A 14,951-nucleotide genomic window follows, 5' to 3' on the forward strand; every position below is an offset into this window, starting at 1 on the left:
ATTGGCTATATTTTCAATTATATGGGTGTTTGCTTTAATAATGTTTAAATTGACCATTGTGTTCTATGCATTTTTATGTTTACAAAAGGAAAAAATGGTTAAGAATAATATGACTCTGGAAAGGTAAAAAGGTGCAAGCTCAGTGGAAAACATTTTGGTAATTTCTTAAAAATTTCAATGTAGAATTACCTATGATCAACAGCCATTCTTCTAGGTATATACTTAAAAGGAATGAGAACAGAATCCCTAATATATTGTTAAACATAAATGTTCATGTCAGTATTATTTAAAATAGCCCAAAGGTGGAAACAACTTAAGTGTCCATCAAAAGATAAAAGGATAAATGGAACATAGTGTGTGTGTATATATATATATAAACATATTTAATGGAATAATAATAATGGAATAATATTCAGTCAAAAAAAAAATGAAACTCTGATGCATGCCACAACATGGATGAATGAAACTATTATGCTGAAATAACTAGATACAAAGGACAGATATTCTATGATTCCACCTACATGAATAAACTAATACATACAGGCAGAAAGTTGATTAGAGATTATCAGAGCCTGTATTGGGGAGAATGGAGAGATATTGCTTAATGGGTATAGAGTTTGTACTTGATGTGAGGAAAAATTTAGGCAATGGTTGGTATTGATGGTAGCATAGCATTATGAATTTAATTAATACTTCTGAATTGTACACTTAGAGTTTTTATTGTATCCATTCCTTTTTTCTTTTTTTTTTTGCCCTATTTCCTTTACCAAGTTTTCAACCTCCTTGGGGTTTCCAATATAACTCTTCAAAATATGGAGAACTATCCCAGGAAAACCACAGACTGAGTCATTTAGATGCTGCCTTACCCTCTCACTTGTGCATAAAGTATTTTGGGTTCATTCAAATGTAGAGAGCAGTTTCTATGTGTTTTACATCATATATCATATTTTCTAAGAAGCAGCTATTATGCCATGCAAATAATGAATGTATCTTTGCCTAAAATTCTAATGTCAAATTATTATATATATTTAATATGTTTCAGGGTAGTAAAATGCCATTATATAAAAAAGAACTTGACGGAAATTTTCAAGAGACATTGTGGTATTATATAAAGCAAGTTTAAGTCTCTTACCATCTCCATGGTATGGTGCTTTTCCTGACCACCATCATCTCTACTGGATTCCTGCATGAGATTCAGTCTGTTCCCCTGCTTCCAACATCAGTCCATGTATTTCATTCACAATGCAGCAGTCAAAGACATTTTTAAGATAAGCCATACAATAACTTCAAAACTCTCTATTGGCTTTCCATCTCATTCAGAATAAAATCCAAAATCCTTTAAAAAGCCAGTAGGTATTTTGGGGATATTAAAGTCTTAAATGGGAAGTTAAGACTTAAACTGTACAGAGTTTGGAACAGTGGAAATGTTTTGGCAATGGATGGTGATGGTGGTAGGACAACACCGTGAATGTAATTAATAGCTCTTAAATATATATCTGATTGTGGTTAAAAGGGGAAATGTTAGCTTGTATACATGGCAATAGAATATGTATTTTTTAAATTCATGAATCTATACTACACAGTGAACCCTAAGTTAAATCACAGACTATAGCTAATAGTACAATTTTTTATATGTGCTTTCACCAATTGTGGCAAATGTACCACACCAGTGCAGGGTGTCAATAGTGACATGGTAAATGGCTATTCTGTATTTTATGCATCATTATCTATAATCCCACAACTCTAAAAACAGAAAAATTGGCCAGTAGTTTTCTACCCAAACTGACTTCACTTTTCCTCTGCACCTCATCTCATCCTAAGCTCTCACTTGCTAATTGGGATCCCTCCACAATGTTTTATATCTTTTCCATGTTCCCTCCTCAGTCCTGAATGATTGGAATATTTGTTCTCATATATTTGCAGGATGAATTCCTTCACATCCTTCAAGTGTTTTCTCTATCATGTCTGTCTTGGTTTGGCAAAGGGATACAGATGCAAAGTAACAGAAACCTGTTGACTTTCCCAATAAAGTCAGCTTTTGAAGCAAGGTGGTGAGTGATCTCTACCTGGATCTCAGGCCCAGCTGCTCTGCTCTCTTCACAAATTCAGCTGTAAGCTCTCAGGCAAATGTCTCTTCTCTCCCCAGGGCCTCAGCTTTGTTACCTTCTCCTTTCTGTCACATGGCAGGAAAAGAAATGAGAGCTCTCTCTTTCTGTGTCTTAACAAATGTCTATTTATATCAGACTAGCAAAGGGGTGAGGACTCAGATGAGTCACACCTACTGATGTAGTCCAATCAAAAGCCCTAAAGCAGGTGTTATTTACAAGGGGTCAATGAGTTTGAATTTAAATTTAAAAAACATTATTCTTGTGGGGATGGGTTGGTATATTTATGATGCCTACAACTGAAAGCAGGAGGATTGCATCCAGTAACCATGTGGAATCTGAGCCTCCTCTTGACATAGAGGTGCAACGGACACAACCAATCCAAGGACCACAGAGAAAAGGTGGCATCGGAGTGGAGTGGGAAAAGTGGACATGGTGGCTGATGGGTATGGGGAATGGCAGGAAGAGATGAGATGTGGAGGCGCCTTTGGGACTTGGAGTTGCCCTGGATGGTGCTTCAGGGGCAATCACCGGACATTGTTAATCCTCCCAGGGCTCACTGGATGTAATGGGGGAGAGTGTGGGCCATGATGTGGACCAATGACCATGAGGTGCAGAGATACCGAGAGATGTACTTACCAAATGCAATGGATGTGTCATGATGATGGGAGTGAGTGTTGCTGGGGGGGAGGGGTGCGGTGGGGGTGGTGGGGTTGAATGGGACCTCATATTTTTTTAATGTAATATTTTTACAAAATCAATAAAAATATATATATATGTGTGATATATTTATTAAATAATACACCTTATAGTGTGGACTTCATAAGGGGTCTGTGGTTTTCACCTGACTGGCAAAGAGGTCTATGGAACAAAAAAGGTTAAGAACCCCTGCTCTAAAGCAATCTTAAAAAATAATTTAATAATTATTTAATGCAGTTAAAGGGTATCACACCCAGAGGAATATATTAGTTTACAAACAATCTTTCTCTTTTTAGCATACATAAAATAATCTCAAACTGCCACAATCCCTTCTTAATGAGTACCTCCCTGGAAATCCCATTTAAAATGACAACACCTTCCCAACATCCTATTCTCCTAATTCTTAATTAATTCCTGTTTTTCATAACCTTGATAATACAGTCATACTATGTAATGGTTATTTAATGAATTTATATAATACCATAATGAAAAATACTATAGCATACATTATGATGTTTGTTGCTTATTTAATGCCTTTACCTGCTAGAATGAAAATGAACTCCACATGGTAAGGGATTTATGTTTCTATTTAAACTTAACACATCATAAGTCCCAATAAGGATTTGTGGAATAAAGAAATGGAGAATTTGAATGAGAAAATTTCAAGACCTGAGAATACTTGTAACAGGGGAATGCAAAGATTTAACAAATGCTAGGCACAGGGACATTAATTAAGAGTCTATTTAATGAAGTTAGAGGTCCTTATTCCCTCTCCTTCATACTACACCCAGGAGACTAATTGCCAAATAACCACCCTTCAGTGGATACTGGAGGATTCTCTTCTGGAGAAACATCTATAGGAAAATGGTTCCCCAAAATGAGTGTTCTATAACAATCCACCTTTTGATAAGAATGAACCTTCAAAATTTTTCAGCATTGTTAAATATGAATGGATATATTGGTCACTCAAAAGGGTACTGGTGCAAAGTACCAGAAATCTGTTGGCTTTTATAAAGGATATTTATTTGGGGTAGAAGCTCACAGTCAATGCCTTAAAGAGTCCAAATCAAGGTACAATAAAAGGTACTTTCTTACCCAAAATTATTTGCCACATGTTGAAGCAAGATGGCAGGTGATGTCCATGGGGGTTGAGCCTTCCTTTTTCCTCTTAAGAGTCTGTGGTCCCTCAGCTGTAGGCTGGCATAAGGTTGTCTCTCAGGGTTTCTCCACTGCTCTGCTTTCCTCAGCTGCAAATGATCAGGCTCGTCTCTTCCCAGGGCTTCTTCCATATGTATTCGCTGTCTCTCTTCCTCTTTGTCTTCTCTGTCTCTACTTCTCTGTTCTTGGTTGAGCATCCATCTATATAGCCCACCAGGGGGGTGGGGACTCAGCCCTGCACACCCTAATGACATGGTTGAATCAAAACTTTAATCTTGATTTAATAAAGCAAAAGTGAAACTTCTGAAGGACTCACACCCAGGGAAACAGACCAGTTAACAAACACAATCAGCACCTCTTTTTGGAATGCATAAATAATATCAAACTGCCACATTCCACCCTCTGAATTCCAAAAAGACTTCACCATATTAAAAATAAACCCAAAACCTTAAAACAGTAATAATGCTAAGTACAAAATCACATCATAATCAGTTTCTAGAAATACAGTTTGTCTTGGGGCAAAGTTCTACCTGGCTGTTGGCCTCTGAAATTTACAAAACAATTTATCTGATTCCAATATACAAAGGAACAGGCAAAAGATAAACATTTTCATTACCATACAGAGGATTTGGGAGGGAAACATGCATCACTGGTACCCTACAGTTCCAAAACCCTGTAGGGTACACTTCATTATATTTCAAAGTCTTTGAGTCATTCTGTGTGTGTGTGTGTATTTTTTAATATATTTCTTATTTTTAAAAAACAGATTACATAAATGTTATATAAAAAGCAAAGGGAATTTCCATATACCCTGCTCCTTACATCCCCCACATTTTTCCACATTAACAACATCCTTCAATTGATTAACACATTTTGGAGCATTGTCACTAAGCATGGATTATAGCTTACATTGTAGTTTTCACTCTGTCCCACACAATTTTGTAGGTTTTGGCAAGAAATCTGTATCTGTCATTGCAATATCATTCAGGACAATAATATGTTTTTTCTTTTCCCTGGGGTCTCATGGGTCCCACCCTTTCCACAGGCTTGCCAAATGGCCATTTTCCTGGTTCCACACTTATTGAGCATCTGGGTGATGGCTCCAGAACTCACCATCCAAGAATGTTAGGGCGATGGCCACACTTTACCCAATCTCTTGAGTATTCTCAACCCCTTAGTACAGTGATGGGGTGGCAACAGTCTCCCTAAACTCCCAAGTACATGCCCAACTCTTTCAGAGAATTAGGCTGGCAACCTCACCTTCCCTCATCTATGGGAGACATGCCCACACTTCTCAGACCTATGGAGTGTTGAACTGCAGAATGTTCTCCACCCTCTCTGTAGCCTGGGGCAGCAAAACTCTTCCTAAACAGGATGGAACATCGACCTTCTTCAGCTGCTGGGGAAAACTCACTCTTTCGGTACACATAGGTGGGTTTCCTCTCTTGGCCCAAGGAGATGTCTTAATTCCAGACCTCAGCTTCCATGGTTTTCCTCTTAAAACTGTTTTCCCTTTCATCTTTCCCCTCCATGTCCCTTTTAGTCCAGGCTGACAGTGTTTTTCTTCATACAGCTTTCTCAATAAGCTTGTTGGTTTAGCATGCTGGAAGCAGGGGACCAGGCCATCAGACAATAAAACTTTCCACAAGTCTTTCCTAGATAGCTGCATTTTCAATCCTGACTTAAAAGTTCCATGTTTAGTTAATTCTTCAAATAGGGAACTATCTTCTGGGGGCTTGATTGCCATAGGCTTGAAATTTCTAGAATGAGTTCCTATTTTCTTTGTGTCCAAGTCAGCTATCATCTTATCTCTTTCCTCTAACATTTTGTTATAAGCTGCAGGGATAAGCCAGGCTGTATTTTCCACATTTAATTTGGAAATACCCTTCTCTAAATGTCCAAGTGTGTAGATTTCAAATTCTGTCTTCAATATACTATCAGGAGTCAATCTTGCTAAGTTCTCTTTGGCTTTAAAACATGGATCACCTTTCATCCAGTTTCCAATAATAGTTTCATCATTAACTTCTAAGGCCTCATAAAAAGTCTCTTTAGCATCCATATTCCTATCAAAAGTCTCTTCAAAGAAATCTAGGCTTTTTGCATCAAGCATCTCACAATTCCTCAAAAAAAAAAAAAAAAAGCCCTTCTCCATTTATAAAAACTTTCCAGCATTTTGGTAATTGCAAAAGCACCACCACACTCCTGGTATCAAATTCTGTATTTGCCAAAGGGGTGCCATGAGAAGTACCAGAAACGTATTCTTTCATAAAGGGTATTTATTTGGGGTAGAAGCTTACAGTCACAAGGCCGTAAAGAGTCCAACTTAAGGTACCATAAGTGGTACTTTCTCACCCAAAGTCATTTGCCACATGCTGAAGAAAGATGGTGGGTGATGTCTGCAAGGGTTCAGTCTTCTTTCTTCTTCTTAAGGCTCCATGGTCTCAGCTTCTTCTGTACTCAGCTAAGGGCTGGCATATGGCTTGTCTCTCAGGCTTTCTTAGATGCTGTATTCTATTCTGCTTCAAGCTATCGGGTTCATCTCTCCTCCCAGGGCCTCTGCCATATCTATGGACATGTGTCTCTTCCTCTGTGTTCTTCTTCCTCTGTGTTCTACTTCTTTGTTCTTGATTGAGCATCCATTTACATAGCCCATCAAGGGGGCAGGACTCAAACCTTCACACCCTAATGGCATGGTTGAATCAAATGCTAATTTTGATTCCATAAAGTGAATGTGAAACCTCTGAATTTAATAAAAAGGATTGTCACTCCCAGAGAAACAGACCAGTTTACAAACATAACATATATCTCTTTTGGGAATTCATAATAGTATAAAACTGTCATGGTGGACCAGCAAGTATTTGAGGAAATTCTATAATATGGGAGATAGACTGCAAAATCAAATACACAGGTATTTAAAAAGGAACTCACAGGAAACAGACAATTCATGTGCAGTAGAAGACAGTCTACCTAAAATAAAAATTTAATATCCTTAGAGGGAGAACAAATGATACTGCATTCATAAAACAAGACCAAGATTCTATAAAATAGAAACAATCTTAGAGGAAAAATAGTTACTAAAATTTAAATAATGAGAGCTGAAAAAGTATTTAATATAAGTTTCTAAAGATAAGCAGGATGATTCAAAGTAAAATAAAATTAATAAAAGGGGAAAAGAGATATGAAAACTAGAAAATCAGTTAAAATGGCTAAAGCTCTATTAATATGATTTCAAAATGTCATATATTTGTGGTTTATATTATGGCACAGGCCAATTCCAATTTACATTTCTCTTTTAGTTATGGTGAACTAGGCTGCAGCAACAAATTGACCCAAAGTTATAATGAATTAATTGTAGTTAAAGTTTATGTCTTATTCAAATAACAGTGTAGTTTGTTTCCAGATCAGCAAGAGTGGGGACAGACTTCAATTCATGCATAAATTCAGTCCTCAGGTTGATCAAAGTTCTGAATATGCAATAAACATGTCACCCAGAAATAGATTTGAATATTAAGTGAAATCTTGGGAATCTTCTATGAGATACACTTGGAAATTTCACTCATCATTCCACTTATGTTCAATTGACTATCACTTAGTTATGGACCTAACTATCATAATCATCCCAGGATCCACAGGATGGAGGAATAGAGTATGGATTAGAGTGCACTTACTGATATTCTACTATGGAACTATTGTGATTAGTAGTGGAAGAAAATGTAGCACTGATGTGGAGAAAGTGGCCATGGTAGCTGCTGAGGGGAGGGAGAGGGAAGAAGAGATATGATGTGGGGGCATTCTCAGGACTTGGAGTTGTCCTGAGTGGTACTGCAGGGACAGATGCTGGACATTGTATGCCCTGCCATGGCCAACTGGGTGGACTGGGGGAGAGTGTAAACTATAATGTAAATCATTATCCATGTGGTGCAGCAGTGCTCCAAAATGTATTCACCAAGAGCAATGAATGTCCCACAATGATGAAGGAAGTTGTTGATGTGGGAGGAGTGGGGTGAGGGGGTGGGGGTATATGGGGACCTCATTTTTTTAATGTAACATTAAAAAAGAGAGAGAGAGAAAAAGGCTGGGAAATATATATTCAGAAAAAAGGAAAACTGATTTTTATTGCAGTTGCTTGCACATTTCTATTTCATGCCATATTCTATTCTTTGGAGACCCTACTAAGCCTTTGCTCTTGCTTTGCTATCTCCTTCATCTCAGTCTCATTAATAATTCAGCTTCATAGCTCCTGGTGGTAGGGAGGAAGTTGAAGACTCCACAATGTTCTCTGCAATAGCCATTACCAGAGCACCCTAAATAACGATGTTAAATTCACCCATTCTGACCCACTTGGGGGAAATCACCAAAATGCTAAAAGGAGTAAGAGCAAGCAAAACCAAGAACTTAGGTGTCATAGTCTCTATTTGCAAAACCCTAATTTGAGCATCTGATAAATTCTGTTAGCTCAAGCTCTTTAATATATCCCCGAACTGCCAATTTGCCCGATCCCATCATTATCAACATAGTTTAAACTACCATAATTTTTTATGGAACAATTGCCTGGTAACAATTCTACCTGTTTCCTATTTTGCCTCCAATGCAATCCATACACAGAAAACAATAAACAAATTTTTTAAAGTCTCAATTAACCAATAAGTAAATAAACTTAAATAAATGTATAGAGATTAGTTAACTTCATGTCACAACAAAGTTTAGTCACAGTTTATGTATTAACAGTAAACCATAAGGTAAACCATGGACTATAGCTAATAGTACAATTATAAAAATATGATTTTATCAATTGTAACAAATGTACAATGCAAATGCAAGGTTTTAATAATAGGGTAGTATATGGAAACACTGTATTTTATACACGAGTTTTCTGTAAAACTACAACTTCTCTAGTAAAAAAGTATATAGTAAATGAGTATTTTAAATTTGTATATTTACATGTAAATTTATATATTTTGAATTTGAAGATAGCTTTATATGTATTTCTGTATATCTATATCTATCTTTTTTTCTCTCTCTCTCTCTCTCTACTTCTACCCCCTCTTTATTCTTGAGTACTACTCCAAATAGAACAATGAATTTGGATAAGACCTTTTTCTGGTGGCTAATTGCATGTGTCACCTTGGCTAGTTTATGGTGTACAGTTTTTTGGTCAAGCAAGCACTGATCTGATTGTTACTGTGACGGTATCTCATAGATGGGTTAGTATCTATATCATTTGATTGCACATATGGGTGTTTGCATCTACAAACAACAAAAAAGATTGCCCATAGAAATGATAGAGTTTTCCTCATCTAATCAGTTTTCTGATTAGTAAGGCAGAACTTAGGATTTCAGCAGTCAAAAAGTTTGTCTATGTCTGCATCAGTCAGCCTATTTCTCCTGCAGAATACAATTTCAACTTCACTGGAATTTCTAGCTTGTGGCCTGTCCTATGGAATTTGGACTTGTTAATCCCTGATCATGTGAGTCAATTCCTTTAATATTTATATATGCATACATATCATATTGGTTCTCTTTTTCTAGAGAACCCCAATACTATCTTTATAACATCAGAGTAGAGAAATAAATCTCAGACAAAAAAACAAAAAGAGCAAATCATAATGACAGTAGAAAGTTTACTAAAGTAAAACCTATCCCCAAAAGACACCAAAATTAAAATGCAAACTATGGTCCTGTGATTTATATTCTCATTGAAACACTTAAAACTCATTTGTATGCAGAATATATGAAGATCACACTCAAATCAGTAAGAAAATGAAAACAACCAATAGAAATATATGCAATGGCAATTCATAGAACAGGAAAACTGAACTTCTTTTAGCTGTTTGAAAAGGTGCTCAACATAACCTAATCAGTGAAATGCAAATTAAAGCAATAATGAGATGCTTTTTCACAAATATCTGATTGGTGAAAATTTAAAAGGGGAGGAATGGGAATTATCTTCCACTGCTGATGGGAGTATAAATTGATCTCCTTTGAAAATCATTTGGCTATATAGCAAATAAGTTGGACAAACACATTTCTCACAACTAAGTAATCCCACTCCAAGAATTATACCTTATTGGAATATGTATAGATATGTACAAGGAAATATGCATCATTAATCACCACAGCATTGTTGGAAATAAGAAAACATTTGAAACCACCTTGTTTTAATTTTCTAAAAGCTGCTAGGAACAAAATACCAGAAAAATGTAGGCTTATATAATGGGAATGTATTAGGTTAAAAGCTTACAGTTCCAAGGCTTTGAAAATGTCCCAATCAAGGCATCTTCAGAGATGCTATCTTACCCAGGGTTGGCTGCTGGTGATCCTGGACTCCTGCCATGTGACATGGCACAATGGTGGGCAGTCTCTGCTGAGGTCTCTGCCTTTCCCTCCAAGTTCACTTTTCCCTGAGCTCCACTGTGGGTGCTCAGGCATATAGTTTGTCTCTCCCCTCTCCTCTGGGCCTCATCTCTCTCAACCTCTCAGGGGTCTCTTTCCATGCCTCTATGCTCCACTGATTCCAGCTTCTTGGGGTCTCTCTGTTTCTGCTGCTTTTCCCTGCATGCCTCTTCTGTCAGCCCCTCATTTAAAAAGGACTCCAGTTAGAGGGTCAGGACCCACCCTGGGACACACCTCACTGGAGCAATCTGACCACAGTGCCCCAAACCCACAGTAATGGATGAGCTCCAAGAAAATGATCCTTTTTGAGATCCAGAAACAGCTCCAACATGTCACACTCACATCAATGGAAAAAAGCTATTTATTCATACATTTTAGTTAAAATCTATGCATTAGGATCAGTCATGATCATTTTCTTCTCCTCCTCTCTCAAACTCTCCTTTATTTTTTCTCTCCTTTTACCTCTTTGTGCTGCATTCAGATCTAGCTTCCATTTCATGAATTCTCTCTTCAGTGGTGTCTACTATTTAATCCATAAAGTTTTTAACTTCTATGACTATTTCCATTAGATTTTGATTTGGACTAATTTGATATTACCATATATTTCCTCACATTTTCCATTCCTTATTTTATACATCTAATCACCTTAAAGAATGTGGGTTGTTTTTTTTTCATGGCCTCTCTTGGCTAGCTGTATTCTGAGAGGTTCTTAGGGATCTAAACCCTGTTATTTGTTTTTTCTCCTAATTCTTACTAGAGTTATTTTCCCATTCATTTCTTAATTTCATATTGTGAGCTCAATTTAGTCATGGCTTGATCTATAGGAATTATTTAAAAATATAACTGCAATACCATTTTCTCTAAGAGCACCACCAGTTCAGATTCACTTTTTTTAAAAAATTTTCTTCCTATCCCTTTTATTTTCTTTAAGATTTATTTTTATTTACCTATTTCTCCCCTCCCTTGTTGTTTGCACTCACTGTCTTCACTGTCCACTCTCTGTGTCTGTTTTTTTTTTTTTTTTTTTTAAGGAGGCACCCAGAATGAAACCCCAGGCTTCCAATCTGGTAGGCAAGTGCTGAAATGCTTAACTCACATCCACTTCCTTCTTTTATTTTCTAGTTTTCTCTAATCTGCATGCAACAATTTTTAATTGAAAAAAATGTTTGGCCATTTTGTGGCTCTTTTTTCTCTTCAGCAGCTTTGGCTCAGATTCACAAGCCCTACCCAGCTCAGGGAAGGGGGCAAATAAAAACAAGGAGGGCAAGTGTCTGCCACCCCCTCTGCTGCAGCCTGAGGGTCAAGGAGCAGGGGGAGGTGCAAATGAACTGATGACCCTTGGTCTCAAAGTCAGAAACCCAGATTCCTCAGGTTCCTGTGAAAGGAGAGAGCTACACCCACAGCCCAAATGGGCTCACCTGCTCCAGGCACCCCAAACAGAAGGAGGCCAGAGCTCACAGGTCATAAACACAGGGCTAGGAACTGAAAGAGCCACTGCACTGCTCAAAGGGTCATACTTCCTCCCCACAGCACTAGGCCAGGACCAGCACTGATGCCTGAGAGGGGGTTGGTGTGCAAGGCCCCAGGAAGCCCCAGGGAGCCCTGGGAAACCATCCCCCAGATGGCATAGCAGTCTCAATGTCCTGACAGGGATATAACCATAATTCCACCTGCTGGGCACTGATCCAGGCTCTTCCAGCCCTTTGTGACAATAAGTCAACAGTGGCACTGTGGGGGCAGAGCCCACCCAGGCTGGAATCTGGGCTGAGCCCCCAATGCCCACTCAGGCCCTGCAGCAGCCCTATGCAGCTGTCCACTGTCTCCTCCTACCACTTCCCATGGCCCCACGAAGCCTGTTGTCTCCATTTTGCAGACGAGGACACAGAGGCACTGAAGGGTGTAGTGCTCAGCCAGGGCCCTCTTTCTCTTTCTAGCAGCCAGCACAGTCCCCCATGACCACCTCTAGCCCACCTTGCTTCTTCTCCAGCTGCACTGGGCCAACAGTGAAGGCACAGGCACCCTTGTTCAGACAGAGGACAGGCTCACAGGAGGACAGTTCCCCTCCACTCCTTCTGGCCCATTCCAGGACACCCTCTGGGATGGCTATTTGCATCTGACTGCCCTCAGCTGGAATCCCAGCTCTGCCACCTCCTGGCTGTGTCTCTGGCCAAGTCATCCTCCTCTCTGAAGCTCCATTTCCTCCCCTGTGAAATGGGGCAGCAACAGAACCTCCCTCCAGGAAGGTGGAATTAGGTGATCTGTTGTGTGTACAGGGGCTGCCAGTCAATCCCTCTCCAAGGCAGGCCCCTCAACAGCCCCAAGCCCTGCCAAGCTGCCGGTGCCTGGCCAGGGAAGCACAGGGGTCTAGGGGCCACAGCTCTGCCTCCTCTCCAGCCTCAACTCTCCTCCACCTCCAGCCAATCCTGCCCAGCCTCATGGCCCTGCTCAGAGTTCATGCCCCCATAGCACACACCCCCAGCTCCAGTCGCGTCCTTCTCAGCACCCACCCTCACAAGAACTCACAACTCCACGAGGCCCCCTGTCTTGTAATTGTGTGTGTGTGTGACCTGCAGGCTGTGGAAGCAGGTGAGGCTTGTTCTAACACATCTGCTGCTTACCAGGTGTGCAACTGGGGCAAGTTACCTGGAACCTCCAGTTCTCTTGGTTCATTGAGGCCCAAAAGAAGAGCAGAACAACACCTACCATAGGGCTTACTTCAAGGACAAAGGAACAAGGGGATTTAAACACTCCTTTTTCCCCACAGGATGGGACTTCTTTAGGCCTCCTTACAGTCAGGGAGCCCAGGCCTGGGTGGCTCTTGACAACATGCACCGAGGCAGGCCCAGAGGACAAGCACACCTGGTCCCGGGCCAGGTCACGGCCAAACAGCCATACCCATTGCCAGATGTGTGCTGCCTCTGTGAAGGGGGCCAGCCCCCCCCACACACACACACTTGGGCAAATGCCCAGGGCCCACAAGACAGCTCAGCCCACCTTTGCCCCAGAGGTCTTCACCCCAGAGCAGCTGGGCACTGGTCTCTGGAACCCACAGAAGCTCGGTTTGGTTCATAGGTCACCTGGAATCCCAGTCATTTCCTGTGGGCAAAACACCCAAGTCCCACCTGGGGTGGACACAGTCCCACAGCCCCAGCAGTCCAAGGCTCAACTGTGCCCACCACTCACCCCCTAACAAGGCAGGTGATGAGCCCATGCCTGGCACACAGCAAGCACTTGTAACAGGCTTCCACAGCAGAGGCTGCAGCAGATGCCACTCAGAGGGCCTGTGAGGTCCCTTTCTTCCCTCATCCTGAGAGTCCAGCATCTGTCCCATCCCACTGACAGACGCTGACTTAGGTGACAAGAGCCTGCCCAAAGCCAAGCTCCTCTACCAGAGGCTCCCTCCACAGTTCCAGAACTGCCTGCGAGGAGAGGGCACGGTTCTGAAACACCTAAGCTTAACTGCAGGGCACCACCAACCATCTGAGAGTTAAATTACCTCATTACCCCACAGGTGTTCAAGCCTCAGGGGTCACAGCTGCCACAAAACACTCCTGGAGGTATAAGTGCCCAGGGCTGGTGGCCTGTCCTGGCTGTTCTGCTACACTTCTGGCTCTAATCTACTCAGGCTCTAAGCTGGGCCCTCTCTGAACATCAAATTTCAAGTTCTTAGAATTTAGGATTCCAATATCCTTGGCCTCCAAGTCCTTTCAGAGCCATAAGTTCATGTTTTTATCCAATGTTGACTGGGCACCTGCTGTTTACCTTCCCAGGTGAGAGGACTCAGCTTGGACAGTCCCTCATGGGGAGATGGAGTCAGCCTCACTGACAGTGATGACACCACAATCACCATAAGAACAGAGAGAGCACAAGAGGAGCAAGGAGCACAAGCCACGGAGTAGGGAAGTCTGCCTGGAGGAGTCAGAGGAAGCTGCCCAGGGAGGCAGCACTTGAGCTGGGACTGAAGGAGGGCTTGTGGGTGTTGGGGGACAAGTGAGTAGGGGATGGCTTTGCAGGTACAGGGTAGGGTGGAAGTGTCTTGTTTGCCAGGGGAGGGCTGGAGGCCAGGGGAGGAGACAATGAGGAGGTGTATGGTCATGGAGTTCTGATCTCAGGCTCCTGTGGATGGCTCTTCTCCCCGGAAGCTGCCAGGCCTTGCTGGGACACTCAGGGGCAAGCTCTGGGTCAGAGCAAGTGGAGGTCAATCCCTATTCTGCCACTTCCCCACTGGCTGTCCCTGGGTAAGTCACTTACTTCTCTGAACCTCAGGCTCCTTCCTGTTCAGTGAAATGGAAATAATTTTCCCACCTCACATGGTCTTACTAGGATTAAGCTGAAGCAACACACTAAGGCACCTGGCACAATGTAAGTGCTCAGTAAACACCTACGCCATTAGCATTGTTCTTCTTGAAGGCCTACTGATGTGGGCTATGGGTGGAAGGCTCTTTGTCTCTTCAGAGATAACTTAAGCTGTTTGACTTGTGGGTGTGGAATGGTAAGAGGCTGCAGTCCTGCCCTTAGGGACTATGGCAACAGGCTCCAGTCCCAGGAAACAGTTTAACAATGCAAGGGCTATAAACTTTTAAGTATTTAGGGGAA

General features: G+C 41.1%; 1 long non-coding RNA gene across 1 annotated transcript in view; it reads left to right on the forward strand.

Moving 5' to 3' along the window:
- Nucleotides 1–14,345, forward strand: part of LOC139438472 (uncharacterized) — a 129,760-nt gene extending 115,415 nt beyond the window's left edge. The window contains exon 3 of the long non-coding RNA XR_011648131.1: nucleotides 14,126–14,345. This is a non-coding gene — a long non-coding RNA (uncharacterized lncRNA). The remainder of the gene's footprint in view (nucleotides 1–14,125) is intronic.
- The last annotated feature ends 606 nt before the right edge of the window (nucleotides 14,346–14,951 follow it).

The sequence above is a fragment of the Dasypus novemcinctus genome (genome assembly GCF_030445035.2).
Source record: "Dasypus novemcinctus isolate mDasNov1 chromosome 11 unlocalized genomic scaffold, mDasNov1.1.hap2 SUPER_11_unloc_2, whole genome shotgun sequence".
NCBI lineage: Eukaryota > Metazoa > Chordata > Mammalia > Cingulata > Dasypodidae > Dasypus > Dasypus novemcinctus.